Raw genomic sequence first — 20,368 nt, 5'->3', positions numbered from 1 at the left:
AGAGAGAGAGAGAGAGAGAGAGAGGGGTGGTGAGGGGCTTGGGCAGGTCAAAGACCGCCCTGCAATACAGACAGACAGACAGACAGACAGACAGACAGACAGACAGACAGACAGACAGACAGACAGACAGACAGACAGACAGACAGACAGACAGAGAGAGGTGGCCTTTACTGCATGTCTTCCCCCATCTCTCTCCCGTTTCCTGTCAGCCTACTGTCTGTCCCTTCAAAAACCCAATAAAAGGCGTAAGCCGCAAAAATATATCTTAAAAAAAAAAGTCTATTGTGAAAAATAAGCACGAGTGCCGCTCTACGTGCTTGTGGGTCTGCTATTTTTCAATAGCTAAAGTATGACATAATGCTTAAAACTCAGCTTGTTAGTGTGTGCTTTAGCTTTGTGCTGCTTTCTTAAGTGATTCGATTACTTCAAATTCCTAGAATAATCTCAGAGTGTGTTGTCTGTCCTTTGCATCGACCCCGTCACCATCATGCCACATGCATCGAGAACAAACATAAAACATAAAACCTCATGACTGTAAATGTATAATCATGATGTTTTAGGGTATGATTATTCTAAAACACATTGTTGCTTAGCTTTAATGATCACATTCATGTGTATGGAAGATGCTTCTAAACTTGGATTCTAGTTAGAGCTATAGTCTGATCACTTCAAATTCTACCCATTTTGGTGTTTGCATCATGTTATGCTTTAGCTATTGAAAAATAGCAGACCTACAAGCTCATAGCGCGCCACCGAGTGGCGCGCTACGAGCTTGTAGGTCTGCTATTTTTGAAAAATCGAAGAGCGACTGACATTTTTAGAATCTGATCTCAGGTCAGAAGGAGTTAATCAGACCAGTGTGTGTCCAGTGGAAACCTCGTATGAATCTGATCTCAGGTCAGAATGGGTTAACATAACGAATGACCAAAAACAGCGGATCTACAAGCTCACAACACGTCGCACTGCTATTTCCGGTGTGCAGCATCATGTGGTAAAATGGTAAATGGTGCATTTATATAGCGCCTTTATCCAAGGCGCTTTACATAGATTGTGCATTACCCATTCACCCATTCACACACACATTCACACACCTTTACATAGACTGTGCATTACATTCACCCATTCACACCCATTCACACACCTTTACATAGACTGTGCATTACATTCACCCATTCACACACATTCACACACCTTTACATAGACTGTGCATTACATTCACCCATTCACACACCTTTACATAGACTGTGCATTACATTCACACACACACATTCACACACCGATTGCGGTGGAAGCCATGCAAGGTACCAACCAGCACATCGGGAGCAATTATGGGTTCAGTGTCTTTGCCCAAGGACACTTCCACATGTAGACAGGAGGAGGAGGAGGAGCCGGGATTCAAACCGACGTCCCACGGATCATTGGACGACCTGCTCTACCTCCTGAGCCACAGTCGCCCACAGAAGGCTTCTATTCTATGGCATCATCCAAATGACTGAGAAGCAGTCATGGGTTCTATATGGTATCCCCTATATGGTAGGTAATGGTATATATAGGTTACCCTCACAAAAAAAACACTAATCCTGGTCTCTAAACTGCCGGGGCGCCTGATGGATCACATTAGATAATTGACACAGGGGTGAAACATGGGTTACAACATCGTGGGATAAAAAAAGAAAGAATCAGTCATGGAGACTATATTCAAACAGCTGTAACTTAGTATAGCCTGGATCTGCCAACCTGGAGGGGGGGGGAGCGGACTGACCTCATGCTTCCTTCTATGCATGAGGAGTCCAAGCTGCTTCTTTTCACCTAACAGAGGGGGATTTCCCCGGTTGGACGTAGAGCGTGGAAGGGACACGTTATTCGGACCAGTTCTTTTCCCCTCCATCAGGCGCCCCGGCTGGCCAGGGGGAGGCAGTATAGAGACCAGTTCCTTTCCCCTCCATCAGGCGCCCCGGCTGGCCAGGGGGAGGCAGTATAGAGACCAGTTCCTTTCCCCTCCATCAGGCGCCCCGGCTGGCCAGGGGGAGGCAGTATAGAGACCAGTTCCTTTCCCCTCCATCAGGCGCCCCGGCTGGCCAGGGAGAGGCAGTATAGAGACCAGTTCCTTTCCCCTCCATCAGGCGCCCCGGCTGGCCAGGGGGAGGCAGTATAGAGACCAGTTCCTTTCCCCTCCATCAGGCGCCCCGGCTGGCCAGGGAGAGGCAGTATAGAGACCAGTTCCTTTCCCCTCCATCAGGCGCCCCGGCTGGCCAGGGAGAGGCAGTATAGAGACCAGTTCCTTTCCCCTCCATCAGACGCCCCGGCTGGCCAGGGGGAGGCAGTATAGAGACCAGTTCCTTTCCCCTCCATCAGACGCCCCGGCTGGCCAGGGGGAGGCAGTATAGAGACCAGTTCCTTTCCCCTCCATCAGGCGCCCCGGCTGGCCAGGGAGAGGCAGTATAGAGACCAGTTCCTTTCCCCTCCATCAGGCGCCCCGGCTGGCCAGGGGGAGGCAGTATAGAGACCAGTTCCTTTCCCCTCCATCAGACGCCCCGGCTGGCCAGGGGGAGGCAGTATAGAGACCAGTTCCTTTCCCCTCCATCAGGCGCCCCGGCTGGCCAGGGAGAGGCAGTATAGAGACCAGTTCCTTTCCCCTCCATCAGGCGCCCCGGCTGGCCAGGGGGAGGCAGTATAGAGACCAGGATTACTGCATGTTTTTTGTGAGGTTAGGTTACCCTACACTCAAACTACTCTCAACTTCCTCAAACTTTTCCATGAACACTTAAAAATAATAAAAATAAATAAAGGAAGAACAGATGGTCTATTTTCACTACTTTTGCAACACAAGGTTCGTGGCCAACAGCAACAACAGTATGTGATGTATAGACAGACAGACAGACAGCCACACATGTATTAGACTGCATGTCTTGAATAGTTCTTATTAAATGGACTAATCTCACAGCCTCAGTCCAGTTGTTGTTGTGTCAGAGATAGACTGCAGCGACTGCACAGGATATTAACCCATTCTGACCTGAGATCAGATTCGGTTTTTCAAAAATAGCCAGACCTATACTCTGTAGATCTGCTATTTTTCAATAGCTAGATCGTAACATAATGCCAACAGTACCAAAAGGGGTTCCCGCCCAAAATGGGTTAAATATGGAAGCCCAGTTCTGACAAGGAATACATATTGGAGAAAAAAAAAGACCTGAAATAAAAGGTGACGGTTTTTCCTCGCAATTCCTATCAGTGTGAAGAGAGAGAGACTGATAAACGTGTTGTTCTGTGAATGGAAGCTTCAATGTGGTGGAATACAACAAATTAAAATGTTAACCGTCTGTGTTCAGAGATTAAAACAGGGTGCATTTTGCATCCCAAAACACAGTTTATAGTTATGGCAAAACGAGGTCATTCAAACGATATGGTCCTTCCTGTGGGCATAAGAAGGAGACACAGGCTCAAGGCCACATATACCCAGATAAATCAGCATGCCACGAAGACTGGCCCAAAGCCACGACATGCGCGATAAGATAAAGCAAAACCACATCGACCTTCAGTTTGTTCAATCAACCATTGGAGAATCAATTAAAGAGGTGTTCTTGCGTAGCTAATTGCAGTACGCGTGGCGCTCTCACATCACCGAAGCCATCACTGGCCGGCTGGCTGTCACATGACGTTAACGAGAAGCCATCACTGGCTGGCTGTCACATGACGTTAACGAGAGTCAATCACTGGCCGACTGCCTGTCACATGACGTTAACGAGAAGGGGGAAACAAAAGCCAAACTAAATCGATTGTTACCTGGAAAGAATCCCCCCCCCCCCCCCCCCCCCTCCTACATTCACCAAACACAACCGTTCAACGGGTGACTAATAGCGACAGACGGTCACAAATGACCCACCCTCACCAAACACAACCCCTAGGGGTCCTTGAAGGAGTTCCAGGGGGTCCCCAGATAAATTATAGTTAACCAAATAGACCAAATGGGGGCAGCGGTGGCCGAACGGTTTGCGGAGCGGTCTTGATATCGTGAAGGTCGCTATAGTTCGTATCCCCGGACCGGCACGTTAAAATTACCACCGCTGAAGTGCCCTTTGAGCAAGGCATTGAACCCCTACCATGAAATGTTCTATGAGCAGGGCCTGGCTGTAAACAAGTTCTTGAGCTTAGTCCAGTTACCCTGGGTAAACATAGTACCTTTCCTTTCCTTAGTCCAGTTACCCTGCAGGGTAAACATAGTATCTTTCCTTTCCTTAGTCCAGTTACCCTGCAGGGTAAACATAGTACCTTTCCTTTCCTTAGTCCAGTTACCCTGGGTAAACATAGTATCTTTCCTTTCCTTAGTCCAGTTACCCTGGGTAAACATAGTACCTTTCCTTTCCTTAGTCCAGTTACCCTGCAGGGTAAACATAGTACCTTTCCTTTCCTTAGTCCAGTTACCCTGCAGGGTAAACATAGTACCTTTCCTTTCCTTAGTCCAGTTACCCTGCAGGGTAAACATAGTACCTTTCCTTTCCTTAGTCCAGTTACCCTGGGTAAACATAGTATCTTTCCTTTCCTTAGTCCAGTTACCCTGGGTAAACATAGTACCTTTCCTTTCCTTAGTCCAGTTACCCTGGGTAAACATAGTACCTTTCCTTTCCTTAGTCCAGTTACCCTGGGTAAACATAGTACCTTTCCTTTCCTTAGTCCAGTTACCCTGGGTAAACATGGCACCTTTCCTTTCCTTAGTCCAGTTACCCTGCAGGGTAAACATAGTACCTTTCCTTTCCCTTATGAGCCATGTCTACGTATCAGAAGACACTGTGGGCTTGTTTCCCTGTAATATGCAGATTAACAGTCTCACTGACAGAGATAGTTTGTACTGAGTTTGCTCAGCATGTAAAGTAAATCTCACGGACATCAGACTGTGAGGAATAAGCGTGTAAATGTCATCTGGATTTGTTGTAACAACAATTAGCTGAGCTCATAAACTGATCACATACCAACCATAATAACACAGGAAGATGTATAGGGTTGATACTGTACATCTAATTAATCTGTAGCATAATTAGTAATGGTCAATTATCAGACATGTACTGTATAATTCTCTCTCTCTCTCTCTCTCTCTCTCTCTTTACTAAAGAACAGAACAATGCTTTGTCAGCAGTGTTGGTTTTGACCGCAAGATTTGATTCAGTCATAGTCTTTAGGAATTAGTCTCTTTTGAATAAAACTTAATTTAGTTTTTGTCATATTTTAGTGACATGAAATCTTTTATTTTTAGTCGACTGAATGTACAATTGATTTTGTAATTTCTAAAAGATTGATTTTGTCTCGAGCTTGTAGGTCTGCTATTTTTGAAAAATCGAGAAAATGCGGCACAAATCTTTGAATATATATTCTTTCAGAGAGAACGTTTTTCCTATTCCGACATCAGGCCTAAACGGGTTAATTCTCTTACAAACCCTAACTCTTGGAAGATGAAAGCTGTTGTCCTGGAAAAGGCCCAAACTGGTTCCTCTGGATACGTTACTGTGATGTCGTCACTGTTGGTTTTGGCAGCAAATGTCAATTTTTAGTTTTAGTCCTTTGAATAGTTTTCATTTAGTTTGTCACATTTTAGATGGCGTCGTAATGAAACTTGCTGAAAATAACAGATCTACAAGCTTCAGCATACAGTGTGTGTGTGTGTGTGTGTGTGTGTGTGTGTGTGTGTCTGTGTCTGTGTGTGTCTGTGTGTGTGTGTGTGTGTCTGTGTGTGTGTAAATGGTAAATGGTGCATTTATATAGCGCCTTTATCCAAGGCACTTTACATAGATTGTGCATTACATTCACCCATTCATACACCGATGGCAGCGGAAACCATGCAAGGCACCAACTAGCACATCGGGAGCAATTAGGGGTTCAGTGTCTTGCTCAAGGACACTTCGACAGTAACTCTGGGGGAGCCCACAGGGTTTGAACTGGCAACCTTGCGGTTCCCATCCAGGCACTCTACCCCTGAGCCACCGCCGCCCCATGACATGTGTGTGTGTATGTGTGTGTGTGTGTGTGTGTGTGTGTGTGTGTGTGTGGGTGTGTGTGTGTAGTCAACGAACATTTTGCGCCATTAGTTTTAGTCGACAAAATCAACACTGTATGTAATCACAGAAATAACTCTTTGTGTTTTAAACATTATGTTATAATTTAGCTATTGAAAAATAGCAGATCTACAAGCTCATAGGACGCCACCAAGTGGCACGCTATGAACTTGTAGGTCTGCTATTTTTGAAAATATTGAGTGTGCCTCAAATCTTTCCGAAAATGATTTAGAAAACGTTTTTTTATTTTTATTTTGAGGTCAGGCCTGAATGGGTTAAAAGGCATTTTACAGAAACTCTCATAAACCAGGTTAAAAAAAAGACTTCCTTCACCAGGGTCCCCCGTCCCCCCCGTCCCCCTGTGAAATTTGGGTTTTTGACTTGACCTTTGCTGCCCAATTTAAATGTGCAATATCTCTCTTGTAAACTCTGTAAAAGGAGTGGTGGATTATAATGGCCCTCCTAAAAGGAGGACACAGTGATAGTTAAGTTTATATAATACTTCAAGCCGGGCCTACAACAGCTATATACTGTATATTATAACACTTTATTATTGCAGGTTATACTGTACTTTCAGCCAGGCCTTTTGTGATTCATTCTTTCAGCGTCTTCAAAGAGTGGTGAAGACAGACATGTGACACGCTGCCCACACGGCACCTTCTGATCTACCAACACAAAAACACTACTTATAAAAAAACCTGAAATGACAAAACCATGACTCCATGTTTAGGTTTAAACACGATGAGCACTAGGACCGTGTTTTAGATTTAACCCATTCTGAACGGGAACCCATTTTGGTGTTATCATCATGTTATGCTTTAGCTATTGAAAAATAGCAGATCTACAAGCGCGCTACGAGCTTGTAGGTCTGCTATTTTTGAAAAATCGAAGAACGACTGACATTTTTTAGAATCTGATCTCAGGTCAGAATGGGTTCATCAGACCAGTGGTGTGTCCAGTGGAAACCTCGTATGAATCTGATCTCAGGTCGGAATGGGTTAATCAGACCAGTGGTGTGTCCAGTGGAAACCTCGTATGAATCTGATCTCAGGTCGGAATGGGTTAATCAGACCAGTGGTGTGTCCAGTGGAAACCTCGTATGAATCTGATCTCAGGTCAGAATGGGTTAAACAATGAATGAAGCAAGAGAGAAAAACACTGACAGAGAATAAATGACAGGGGGGAAACGCTAAGTGGTGGGCCAGCCAATCACGCATCAGCACCCAGGATATAAATAATAGTTAACTCTAATGTAAAGCATTAGAGGTAGAGATGTCCCCAAACTGTATCACTATCGGAAAAGTATCGCTATGCATTTGTTGCGAACTCAGTGAGCACTTACTATGAGACCTAGCAGATCATGTCTGTGTGTCTGTCTGTGTGTCTGTCTGTGACGTGTCTGTCTGTCTGTCCCGCTTTTGTGCCCATATATGGAGCTGAGTGATTTGTTTGTGATTGACGCAAGTGTCTGTCCCGCTGTTACGTCACCATGACTCAGCCATAACCATATAAGGAGTCCCCAAAGCAGCTATATGTCCAAAACCCAAATATGTACGAGCTGCGTTCGCTTCCCGCGTTTGCGCGTCTTACTGGTCATAACAGTATAATAAAACAGTATAGTTTAAACTATTACCCTAAAGTTATTTCTCACCATTTTAATCAGTATAAAAAAAGAGATGCAACTGTGAAAATAGCAGATCTACAAGCTTACACATGTACTGTTATAGCTGCACCTATTTGCACGCTATACATACTAGAAATGTAATCAAGATCTCTCAGCTTAATCCCAGATGATGTTGAGTAACGATAGCTGACAAGTTTCCCTACAGTTTCCATCATTATGTCGCAAACTGCATTAGCACCGTTACGCCGAACGGACAGACGGACGGACGGACGGACGGTCAGGGAGACCAACGGGCTGTCCAGACGGACGACCTCATCGCGTTAGCGCTGCCAAGAAGAAGCTAGGCTAACAGCACGACGACGACACCGCGTTCCCAAAACCACCCTCCCCCCGACCGTCGCTAAATCTAATCAAACTATAAGGAGATTAACGGCCGTCCATCCATCTATAAAATAACATGTTAAAACCACCTCGTACACTTCACTTGTTGCTCAGCGAATCGGCCAATTGAAACGTGGTGATCGTTCTGGGCGGGAACCCCTTTTGGTGTTAGCATCATGTTATGCTTTAGCTATTGAAAAATAGCAGATCTACAAGCTCGTAGCGCGCCACCGAGTGGCGCGCTACGAGCTTGTAGGTCTGCTATTTTTTGAAAAATCGAAGAGCGACTGACGTAGAAGACATTTTTTAGAATCTGATCTCAGGTCAGAATGGGTTAAGCATCAACAGGCTGAACGCTGAACCTCCTCAGCTATACACCTCACGGAGCTGCAATAATAAACAAGTCCTCGTTGCCGCGGTTACAACAAGGTTTTAATTCTCCCTACCTAGTGTTCTCCCGGTGCCCGGGAGGAGCCAGCATCTCTCAAAGACGTCACCACCACACCACACCGCCGCTGGGGAGGACCGGGGTCCGTCGGCAACGAGAATAACGTTCCACAAGTTATCCCAAAGACCGACCGACCGGCGGAGTCCTCTCTCGAGGAGAGGATGATCGCGTTTCCTCTCCTCGTGAGGAGGAGGAGGAGGAGGGATGGGGGGAGGAGGAGGAGGAGAATGGGGAGGAGGAGGAGGAGGGATGGGGGGAGGAGGAGGAGGGGGGCGACTGTGACAACAACAGTTTTAGCATTCTAGCCCCCTCATGAAAACAGTCGCGGAAGAGAGAGAGAGAGAGGCAGAGAGAGAGAGAGAGAGGCAGAGAGAGAGAGCCAGAGACAGAGAGAGAGAGAGAGAGGCAGAGAGAGAGAGAGAGAGGCAGAGAGAGAGAGCCAGAGACAGAGAGAGAGAGAGAGAGAGAGGCAGAGAGAGAGAGAGAGAGAGGCGGAGAGAGAGAGAGAGAGAGAGAGAGACAGAGAGCCAGAGAGAGAGAGAGAGAGAGAGACAGAGAGAGAGAGAGAGAGACAGAGAGAGAGAGAGGCTGGCTGGGCACAGAGCCAGCAGCTCTGCTCCTCTTTGTCTCTCTCTCTCTGCGGGCAGTGCCAGGGCGCTGTGTGGAGCCTGCAGGGACTGGCACAGCTCATCTCCCCCGTCACCCGCTCTGCCACGCGGGGGGGGGGGGGGGGGGGAGGATGGACCAAAATGGACCCCATCTCCGTGGGTCCTTGTGGTTCCGTCTGTGGCACAGTGGGCAGTTGAATTAACCAACACTAAAGGTCACACACAGGGCTAAAGGTCACACACCGGGCTAAAGGTCACACACCGGGCTAAAGGTCACTAAAGGTCACACACCGGGCGTGGTTTCTCCGTCGTTTTTTTTCCCGAAAAACGCGGCCGGTGTGCAACCACCTTAAGGGTGGTAACTGTACATGCATATTATGCAGGCCTACCCACAGAAGGAAGCACCGTTAAAATGTCAGATTATTATGGGGACTTCTGGGGCGTTATGTAGGCCTGAAGGCAGCCATGTCTCATTAAACTATGCAAAGAAAACTAAAAACATGCATTATATTACCAGAACAATCTGGGCCAATTGCACCAAGAAAGACAGAAAAAAAAGATTACTTTAGTGTTAATTAAAAGGACGATATGAGGACTATTCTTAAAAAAATGTATTTTTTATGAAAAACACACGTCTGTGGTTTTCAACCTTTTTCATATCAAGGACCCCCAGAATTATCTGCATTTGGCCACGGCACCCCCATCTGAAAATATGTTGTTCCAGGGACCCTCCCCCACCCACAGAAACAAGGATTTGAGTTAAAAACGTTCGCTCTGAATAGAATATATATATTCGAACTTTGCAGCCACATTTTCACGATTTTTCTAAAATAGCAGAACCTACGAGATATGGCGATTCTTTGTTTCTGGTAGGAAAGAAACAGCCGGAGGGGTTTTAAAATATATATATATATGGTTTCAGATTCATCAAAAAGATATTGTGATTCATGTAAATGAGACAGGCAGGGAATACACATCATCCTTGTGAAAGAGCGAGCCTCTCTCTCTCTCTCTCTCTCTCTCTCTCTCTCTCCCTCTCTCTCTCTCTCTCTCTCTGCCAGCAGCACAGTAGCATACCTATGGAAATTAAACACAGCCCCACAGCTATGGCAGCAACATCACGCACACAGAGAGAGAACCAGTCTATTTTTGGTACGGAAGGCTTTTTCAGCCTTTTTTTAACCCATTTTGACCTGGGAACGACTCTGCAAATCATGTCTTCTAAATCCTGACTGTTTTCTTGAAAAAGTATGAAAATGTTTTTCTATGTCAAGTCGTTTTCAAACACTTTCATGTCACTTTTCACGATTCTTCAGAAATAGCTAAAGCATAGCATAATGCTAACACCCAAAAGGGGTTCCCGCCCAGAATGGGTTAAATCAGCCAGCTATAATAAATAGGGCTGCCTGCAACTATCAATTATTTTCTTTTTTTTTGTAATATTTGTTTATTCAGGGACAATGTACAAGGTTGGTTTTACATCATTAATTGTTGTTGACATTCCCTGTTTTTCTTTTTTTTGTGCACCCCTTCCCCTTAGGGTGGGCAGAGTGATCAATAGTGGTCACGCTTGCCCATCCTACCCTCCCGTTCACCCTCCCACCCTCCCATGGGTCGTAGGGGAGGCAAAAACATAAAAATTTAAATAAATTTAAATACGACACAGTGAAGAGAAAATAAATAGTAAAGTAAGCAAGATAAACAAAAGAAAATGATAACTGAATAAAAATAAAAAATAAAGAAATACAAATACGAAAAGAACGTAAAGTAAAATACAAACATTTATACATTTATATGCTATAGTCTACTGCATACCTCCCTGGGACATTGAAATTAATGCTGAGTGGTTGAGTGAAGTTACAATGGCTCGCTCGGGAGTGTTTCTAGGTTGTTGAAATGTGCTATAAAGGGTTGCCATCTAGCATGGAATTTCTCAGTTGAGCCTCTAATTATGTATTTTAATTTTTCAAGCTTTATGAAAAACATCACGTCTACTAGCCAGGTGGATATAGGTGGGGGGGAAGGGGATTTCCACATAAGCAGAATCCTCCTTCGTGCCAAAAGGGAGGTGAATGCGATTACATCTGCATGGGTGGATTGAAGAATTAGTGTGTCACTGGGGACCCCGAAGATGGCTATATGAGGGCATGGTTGGATGTCCAGTGCCAGGACGTCTGATAGGGTTTTAAAAAAAGAGACCCAAAATATATGTAGTTTGGGGCAAAAAAAGAACATGTGACTAAGATCAGCAGGGGCGTGGTTACATCGGTCACATCGGTTGTTCACATTAGGATATATCTCTGCTAGTCGGGCTTTGGAGTAATGGATCCTGTGGAGGACTTTAAACTGTATAAGACTCAAACGTGCGCACGAAGTGGAAGAATTAACCCTTTCAACTGCCTTACCCCACCAATTATCTGAGAAGGTTGTATTAATTTCACTCTCCCAGGCGGCTCTACTCTTAATTGTATTTGTGTTACTGTTGAGGGATGTAATGCCAGTGTAAATGTTAGAGATAAGTGAGTTCTGATTGGGTTTAAGTTTTAATATTTTCTCCCACGGTTGGAAAGTTGGTAATGATGGGAAAGAGGGAAATTGCGTGGATATGTAGTGTCGCACCTGAAAGTAGCGAAACAGGTGTGTACTTGGAAGGTTGTATTTATTTGACAGAAATGCGAAGCTAGAAAATGTATTGTCATGATAAAGATCTTGGAAACTAGTGATTCCTTTTTGTTTCCACAGTGAAAATGAAGTGTCTAAAACAGAGGGGGGGAATCTGTGATTATTAGTAATAGGACCTAGAATGGAAGCAGAACTGAATTTGAAGTGTCGCCGAAATTGGAACCAAATTTTTAATGAGGCTAGGACAACCTGGTTTTTTGTAAACTGAGATAAGGATATTGGGTAGGGTGAACACAGTAAGGCCGGGAGGGATGTGGAGATACAGGAGTTAGCTTCAATCGGGTGCCAGGAAGTATTGGTATCATGTAACCAGTAGAGTGTTTTTTGAATATTTGCAGCCCAGTAGTAGTGCATAAAATTTGGGAGAGCGAGGCCTCCTTCTGCCTTACTTTCCTGTAGTGCGTTTCTACTGATTCTGGGATGCTTCCCTGCCCAAATGAATGTTGTAATCAGTTTGTTTAGCGATTGGAAAAAAGATTTGGGTAGATATAACGGAATAGTTTGAAATAAGTACAGGAATTTAGGCAGGATGGACATTTTAATAACGTTAATACGACCCGTTAGTGTTAGAGGAAGGTTCTTCCATCTCTGAAAATCTGAGTTTGTTTGAGACATTAACGGTGTGAAATTAGCAGAGAGTAGAGCCGACTGGGAGCGAGTAACATAGACCCCTAGGTATTTGAATCCTGACTGGGCGATCTTAAAAGGTAAGTTAAGTTGTTGAAGTTGAAAATTAGTTATGTTAAGGGGGAAGCATTCGCTTTTTTGGAGATTGAGTTTGTAGCCTGAGAAAGAGCTAAAGTCGTGTAGGATGGAAATGATATTGGGAATCGCAGTGGTAGGGTTTGTGATATACAGTAATAGATCATCTGCGTATAAGGATACCCGGTGTTCTATTCCGCCCCTAGAAATTCCTTGGAATAGTGTTGAAGAACGTAAAGTTATCGATAGGGGTTCTATTGCTAAAGCAAATAGGAGGGGACTTAAAGGGCATCCTTGGCGTGAGCCACGTGCTAGCTTAAAGTAGTCTGATCGGGTGTCGTTTGTGCACACACTGGCAAGGGGGTTAGTATATAAAAGACGGATCCATGAAATGAAACGATCACCAAATCCAAATTTCCTAAGGACCGCAAACAGATACTCCCACTCTATTCGGTCAAATGCTTTTTCGGCATCTAATGAGATAACGAGTTCAGGAGATTTTAATGTTTGGCCAGAGTAAATAATGTTCATGAGTGTGCGTATGTTGAAAAATGATTGTCGACCTTTGATAAAACCTGTTTGTTCCTTAGAAATGATGTCAGGGACAATACTCTCCAGACGGCCTGCCAAAACTTTAGCCAACACTTTAGCGTCCACATTTAGAAGAGATAACGGCCTATACGAGCCACACTGGGTGGGATCCTTATCTTTTTTGAGTAATACACAAATTGAAGCTTGAGTTAAAGTGGATGGTAATGTACCACGTTCCATTGATTCCTTATACACGTCCAAAAGGACCGGGGCAATTTTATCAGAAAATTTCTTAAAGAATTCAGTTGAGTAGCCGTCAGGGCCTGGGGCCTTCTTACTTTGCATTGAGTTTATAGCATTAATCACCTCTTGTAATTTCAGTGGGGAATCCAGTTCACTTGCAGTAGCAAGGTTGACAGTAGGTGAGTTCAGGTTGTTAAGAAATCTGTCCATAGCAGTGGTGTTTGAGGGAAACTCTGATTTATAAAGTGTGGAATAAAATGATTTAAATGTTGCATTAATGTCAGCAGGGTCGCAAAGCAGGTTGTCCGAGGTGTCTCTAATCTGAGGGATCAAACGTGAGGCAGCCTGGCGCTTGAGTTGGTGGGCAAGTAGGCGACCTGCTTTCTCACCATGTTCGTATTGATTCCCACGGGATTGTAGAAGCATATATTCTTCTTGTTTAGTTGTAAGTAAATCAAATTCAGCTTGCAGGTTCAAACGGTCCTTGTACAGTTCCGGGGTGGCATGTAAGGCGTGTTGATGATCTAGATTAAGGATGGATTTAGTGAGTCTGTTGACTTTAGTCTTGTATTGTTTTGTGAGTTTAGCAGAGTAAGAAATTATTTGGCCTCTGAGAAAGGCTTTTAATGTTTCCCATACCAGGGAGTGTGGTATTGACTCGGTTCTATTAGTAGTGAGAAATAAATCAATGGAAGAGGAGATATAGTCACAAAAGGATTCATCTGAGAGAAGAAGGGAGTTAAATCTCCAGAGAGGCCGTATTTTTGAATGAGTTTGTAAGCGTATATCAAGAGATAGTGGAGCGTGGTCGCTTATAACAATTGCATGGTATTGTGTAGAGAGGACGTTAGGGAGTAGTTTGCCGTCAACGAAGAAGTAGTCAATCCTGCTGTACGAGCGATGAACCGGAGAAAAAAACGAGTATTCCTTTATGTTTGGGTTGTGGAACCTCCATGCGTCGGCACAGCCATTCTGTAACATAAAATCTGAACTATCAATTATTTTCATAACAATTATTCAATCGCCCAGGCGGTGGCGTAACCGTCTGGGCACCCGACTGGTAATCCAGTCGCAGTGTGCCGCGGGTTCGACTCCCGAGCCCGACACGGCCTTTACTGCATGTCTCCCCCCCCCCCCCCCCATCTCTCTCCCGTTTCCTGTCAGCCTACTGTCTGTCCCTTCAAAAAAATTCAAAAAAAATTCAAAAAAATTGCTGACAAAAACAACACTGTTCAGCAAACAGAATTTATGTAAAAAATTAAGAAGAAAAAAAAAAGTGAGGGTGCGCCACCGCCAACACAAGTACAGACCCCTGGGGGACCCCCGAGGGACCGACCTCCCTTCTCCACATTCTGCTGTCTGGATGGATGATTTAGTGGTCTACACATGTAGCCATGACTTCAAGGGCCACTTTGGCAACCAGATCTGAGTTCCTGGGTTTTCTATGTGGGTAATATGTGTTTTTTAGATATGTCAGTATTTCAAAGTGTCCATGGGCTCCATGATGTCATGGACACTTCCTGGACTACATGTTGTCTCAGTAAGACAGCCCTCCCCCCTATCCACAAGGAGGAGCAGTGGACCAAAGCACTATGGGGATTGTAGTCCAAGGAGGAGCAGTGGAGTGGAGTTCCAAGGTGAACTCAGTGAGTCACTTGGAGGTTTATTCCCGAAGCATCAGAAACAAGAAACAGAAATGCAGAACTATGAATGAAATACACAGTATCATTGGTGTCAGCCTCCCTTCCTTGAAATGAGGAAATGACTCTAGATAAATATAAATATCCGCTGGTGATCTTTGTTCCTGTGCAGTGCAGAGCCAGGCCAAGCGTTCCTGCTCAAATCCCTCGTTCTGCACAGATATGAAATGGAATAGGTTGAGTAAAGATCATTTATAGTCAATTTGTCAGCACTAATTATTACATCAGAGCTAAACCAACCAACATCTAAGATAGTCTTTCACTTTTAGAGACAACTGACAGACACACTATGGTGGATCAAACTGCCAGGGACATTTATACAATATATATTGTATAGGGTAGTGATGCACCGAATATTCGGCCGCAGAAAATATTTGGCAGAAAATGGCTAAAAAAGCATTTTCGGCCTATTCGGTTTCGGCCCGAATAGGCACAAAATATATCACCGAATAGTGTCTGCAATTAATGCATTCAAATGAGCTGAATAAATGTTTTATGGACCCATAATAGTGATTATTATTTAAGTTAAGTTTTGCCATAACCATTTATTTTGCCATAAATCAGGTAGCTTTAAGGTACGGCCATGACAGCAATGGTAGGAAAAAAGATATATAATATTAATCATATTCGGATATGCGGTATTCGGTTTTCGGCCAACTGTTTCCTATATTCGGTATTCGGTTTCGGCCAATAATTTCCCTTTCGGTGCATCCCTAATATAGGGATGTCCCAATACACTTTTTGACTTTCCGATCCGATCCCAATACCACCATTTCTGTGTTAGCCGATACCAGAGAATAACATTTATAATAAAAAAAGAACAAAAATATCTTATTTTGAAGTCCACCGACCTGGGAATAGTGTTTATAGCTTTCTACATATCTGGTTGTGTTTATAGCAGACTCCTCACTCAAATTACACTACATGAAAACTAAGCTGTGATTGATGACTAAAACTATAAGACTAAATATACTGACGATTTCATCAACAGATAAAAAACTAGACTAAAATGTTAGGAAGGGACTTTAGTGGACGAGAGATCCAGTATAAGTCATTTTACACTTGGTTTGCATGCTGAAAATAGCCGATCTACAAGCCCACAGCGGGTCACGCTGAGACGCACTGTGGGCTTGTAGATCGACTAGTGTGAAAACAGCCATTACGACGGCATCAAGGCCCTCCAAAATAAAATGTAGTCGACTAAATCAACTGTAGATTTAGTCGACTAAAATCTCATGACATTTAGTTGACTAAAACTAGGACTTAACACCAATACATTCCAGGTGACTGAAATGTGACTAAAACTAAGTGAAAACTATTCAAGAGACAAAATGACTAAAACTAAAATAGAAATTTGCTGCCAAAAACAAGACTGATGAGGAGTACTACTCTTCATCAGCGATACTCCAGCTCAATGAACGTATATTGAGTTATGCACTTTTTCAAGCACTAAAGATAAATGCTTCCTTTGCAAACAAGGAGCTTACAAACTCCTTTAATTTGCATTATTTACACCTCTGGGCCAATGGGAAGTCTGCGTTTATACCACAGTGTTTTATATCACAGTGTTATTATATACTCCTCTGGGCCAATGGGAAGTCTGCGTTTATACCACAGTGTTTTGATGTGAACACGTAAAAAGGTTCCAAACGTACGTCGTTGCTTAATTGTGCGTTTTCTTCCTTGTGAAACCCAGACTGTGTCGTTGTTCCCTAACCCACAAAACACACTGGAGTTTGTTTTTCCACTAAAAAAACATGAGCTTTCAAAAAGAGTTTCAGCATCTGGATAATTTATGGACCGGAAGAGCTTCTACCTCTGCTTTATTTATATCCTGCTCACCAAACCAAAGAGAATATGGGCCTCCAGGACAGAACCAAAGAGAATATGGGCCTCCAGGACAGAACCAAAGAGAATATGGGTCTCCAGGACAGAACCAAAGAGAATATGGGCCTCCAGGACAGAACCAGGCTTCTCCCAACACAGGTCGACCCGATTGGCAGGCACGCACACACACACCTTAACCCATTCTGACCCGAGATCAGATTCTAACAATGTCTGTTTGAAAATGACAGTTTTCTGAAAAAGCTATGTTTCTATGTCAGTCGTTCTTTGATTTTTCAAATCAGAATGTAGATCTGCTATTTTTCAATAGCTAAAGCATAACATAATGCTAACACCAAAAGGGGTTCCCGCCCCCAAAATGGGTTAAAACAGAAAATGCGTCTTTTTTTGGTGGGGATGCAAATGTGATCCTATCAGATATAGAGAACTCACACGTGGAACTGAAAGTGATGACACGCAGAAATGAACACAAGTGGAACTCGACCACTATAAAAAGGACACTTTTTGTTGACCTTTAAAACTAAATCAATTTAGAGTCTAAATTTACGTTAAAATGTCAACAGTTTCAGGAGTATCAGTACATCATAAGAATTATAATAAACGTTAGGTTGTGGGGGGGTGTCTCTATTTGTGACTATTTGATACAGACAGTCATGGCGGCAAGTCTAGGGGCCTCATATCCCTATTTTAGAGCCCAATAAAAGCCGGTTCGGTCACAATGTGACGTCATTTGGCTCTGTAGAGCCTACAATGTGACGTCATTTGGCTCTGTAGAGCCTACAATGTGACGTCATTTGGCTCTGTAGAGCCTACAATGTGACGTCATTGTGCTCTGTAGAGCCTACAATGTGACGTCATTTGGCTCTGTAGAGCCTACAATGTGACGTCATTTGGCTCTGTAGAGCCTACAATGTGACGTCATTTGGCTCTGTAGAGCCTACAATGTGACGTCATTGGGCTCTGTAGAGCCTACAATGTGACGTCATTGGGCTCTGTAGAGCCTACAATGTGACGTCTCTGTTATTGACTCTGCTTATTAACAAATGTAATTGATTTAGTGCCCCAGTTAGTTTACGCTTGCCATAATTTGACTCAGGACCGTCTGCTCAGGTTACAATCTGATGGTATTTTAACCCATTCTGACCCGAGATCAGATTCTACAAATGTCTTCTACATCCTGACAGTTTACCATTCTGACCCGAGATCAGATTCTAAAAATGTTCTTCTACATCCTGACAGTTCTCTGAAAAAGCTATGTTTCTACGTCAGCCGAGCTTGTAGATCTGCTATTTTTCAATAGCTATAAAGCATGACATGATGCTAACACCAAAAGGGGGTTCCCACCCAAAATGGGTGATCTAAAATGACTGATCTCATACTCTGATCTCATATAAGCCTCAACTATCCGCTGTAAGAAGATAGCCATACGTACCACAACACCAGAGCATCAGTCTGAGTGAACACTCTAGCTGCCAGTAAAACACAGTAATTAAAACGGACAATATGCGTGGCTAAAAATTAAACGGTCTATTACACGCGGCCGGTGTTATTCGCTAAGGGCAATTAATAACTAATTGGAGAACAATTGAGACACCTCAGTCTCGGCATAACTGCACCACAAATTGTCCCCTTCTTTCTCTTGTGAGTCAATAATAATAATAATAATAATAATAATAATAAACACTGGGCTACTAGGAATGGCACTGCTCGACTGAAATTAGGCTATTTATCTGACTGATGAATGGATTTATACTCAATTGTTGTTTGGTTAAAAAAAACAAGAGAATGGCCTTAATTATAGATAAGGAAATAGGAAAATGCTAAATTCTGCAACTGTAGGTTTTTTTTGTGATTAATTGAACATGGTGGACCCTCTTGTAAACAAGTGTAAATGCTTAGTTGGGTTGTCCACTCACAGTTAACAGTCTTTGTATTGAGTTTGTGCTTGAAATGTATACTGTAATTCCGCAAACTGTTAATAAATATTTCAATCAATCAAAAAAATAGGTGGAGACACGATATAGAGAGCAAAGCCTAGCTATACATCTGAATAGTAATGTCTTATACTGTTATACAAAACACTGTCTGGGCTAAATATATACACAGTATAGGGAAATCAAACTGTTCCTCATTTTTAGCTGGGGGGTCCCGTCATGTGAAGCCTCAAGGACCCCCACCAACCACCGGACCGGCGGACCCCCACCTTGACAAGACAAGCCACACCGTGTTTAGACCACCTATATGTTGATTGTTGAACAACAATCAATGCTGTCAGACAGTCGTGCGTGCTAATATAATATAAAACAAACATCAGCCCCATCCATCCGTCCGTCCATCCATGGGCTGTTACTGTTAGCCACCCCAAAACACAACACAACCTCCTCAGTCAAACCCACAACAACATCCATCTGATCTAAAAGGCTACATGTTTTTAAAACCTGAAATCTAATCAACACCCAGCCCCGCTATAGCCGTTATTGTTCATTGGTATTTTGTTTAAATAAAACCACCACAACATTATATATTTTTTCACCACACTAAATGCAGTGCAGAGTGACTCCATAATAATAAATAATGTAGCCTGCGATGCTATCAAAGCTAGGCACCACCAACCAACCAGCTGATAGAGATAGCTCGTTAGCATTTGAAAGGCAACTCTCTCTCTCTCCCTCTCTCTCTCTCTCTCTCCCTCTCTCACTCTCTCTGACAAATACTTAAAATAAATCACACACACAGTAAAACAACAACAACATATTGTTATGAAACACGGATAGCGTCTCCAAATTGTGCTGACATTGTGTGTTTGTTGTTGTGTGTGGCTATAATATATAGCATGCTATGATAACAGCTAGACAGGAGAGACACACACACACACACACACACACACACACACACACACAGGGAGAGAGGAGAAGGCTCCAGCTGGGCTAGCATGGCATGCTAAAGGTGTGTTAGCAGAGATCCTTACCAGTGTTATTTGCCGTGTGTTGACAGACAGACAGCCGCCCGGTTTATTCTTCTCCACACACACGGCGGAGGAGACTAGCCGCTCTGCTGCACTGCGTCCCCTCCGAGGACCGATCCATAAAGACGGGATGGATGGACGGATGCGGCGACGCGGCGGGGTTAGATATACTTTAATCCAGAAGTGTCTCGATCTCTATCTCTCTATCTTATTTTCTTATGTGTTCATGCTGATGATGGCCTGCCTGAGCCTCTTGGCTGGCTGGCTGGCTGGCTGTGTGTGCGTGCGTGTGTGCGTGTGTTTGTGTGTGTGCGTGCGCTGCTTCTCCACATCCAAACAACGCAGCAGCAGCAGCGTTGCATGAATCCAAGCGTCCAGTAGGTTTTTTTTTAGCAGCAGCAGGATCTATGCTATAGTATAGACTAGAGCCGCTACTGGTCCCAAAGCATCCAGCCCCGAGTCACGGCCAACAGCGACACCTGCTGGTGGTGTCCAGTAGTAGGTTTTGGCAGCAGTAGGATCCCAGAATGTTCCCGGCCCCAGACAGCAGCTTTTTGATTGATTTAAACTCAATACAAAGACTGTTAACTGTGAG

General features: G+C 43.8%; 1 protein-coding gene across 3 annotated transcripts in view; it reads right to left on the bottom strand.

Moving 5' to 3' along the window:
* The window catches only part of wdfy3 (WD repeat and FYVE domain containing 3), a 150,981-nt gene extending 131,040 nt beyond the window's left edge, over positions 1 to 19,941 (bottom strand). For all 3 annotated transcript variants that reach the window (XM_080786636.1, XM_080786635.1, XM_080786637.1), the window contains exon 1: positions 19,777 to 19,941. The gene's annotated coding sequence lies outside the window, so the exon portion shown is untranslated. The remainder of the gene's footprint in view (positions 1 to 19,776) is intronic.
* Between the last annotated feature and the right edge of the window lie 427 nt (positions 19,942 to 20,368).

This window comes from Protomyctophum bolini (assembly GCF_963924005.1).
Source record: "Protomyctophum bolini genome assembly, chromosome: 16".
NCBI lineage: Eukaryota > Metazoa > Chordata > Actinopteri > Myctophiformes > Myctophidae > Protomyctophum > Protomyctophum bolini.
Note: the sequence above shows the minus strand (reverse complement) of the source record. Positions and strands in the feature narration are given on the sequence as shown.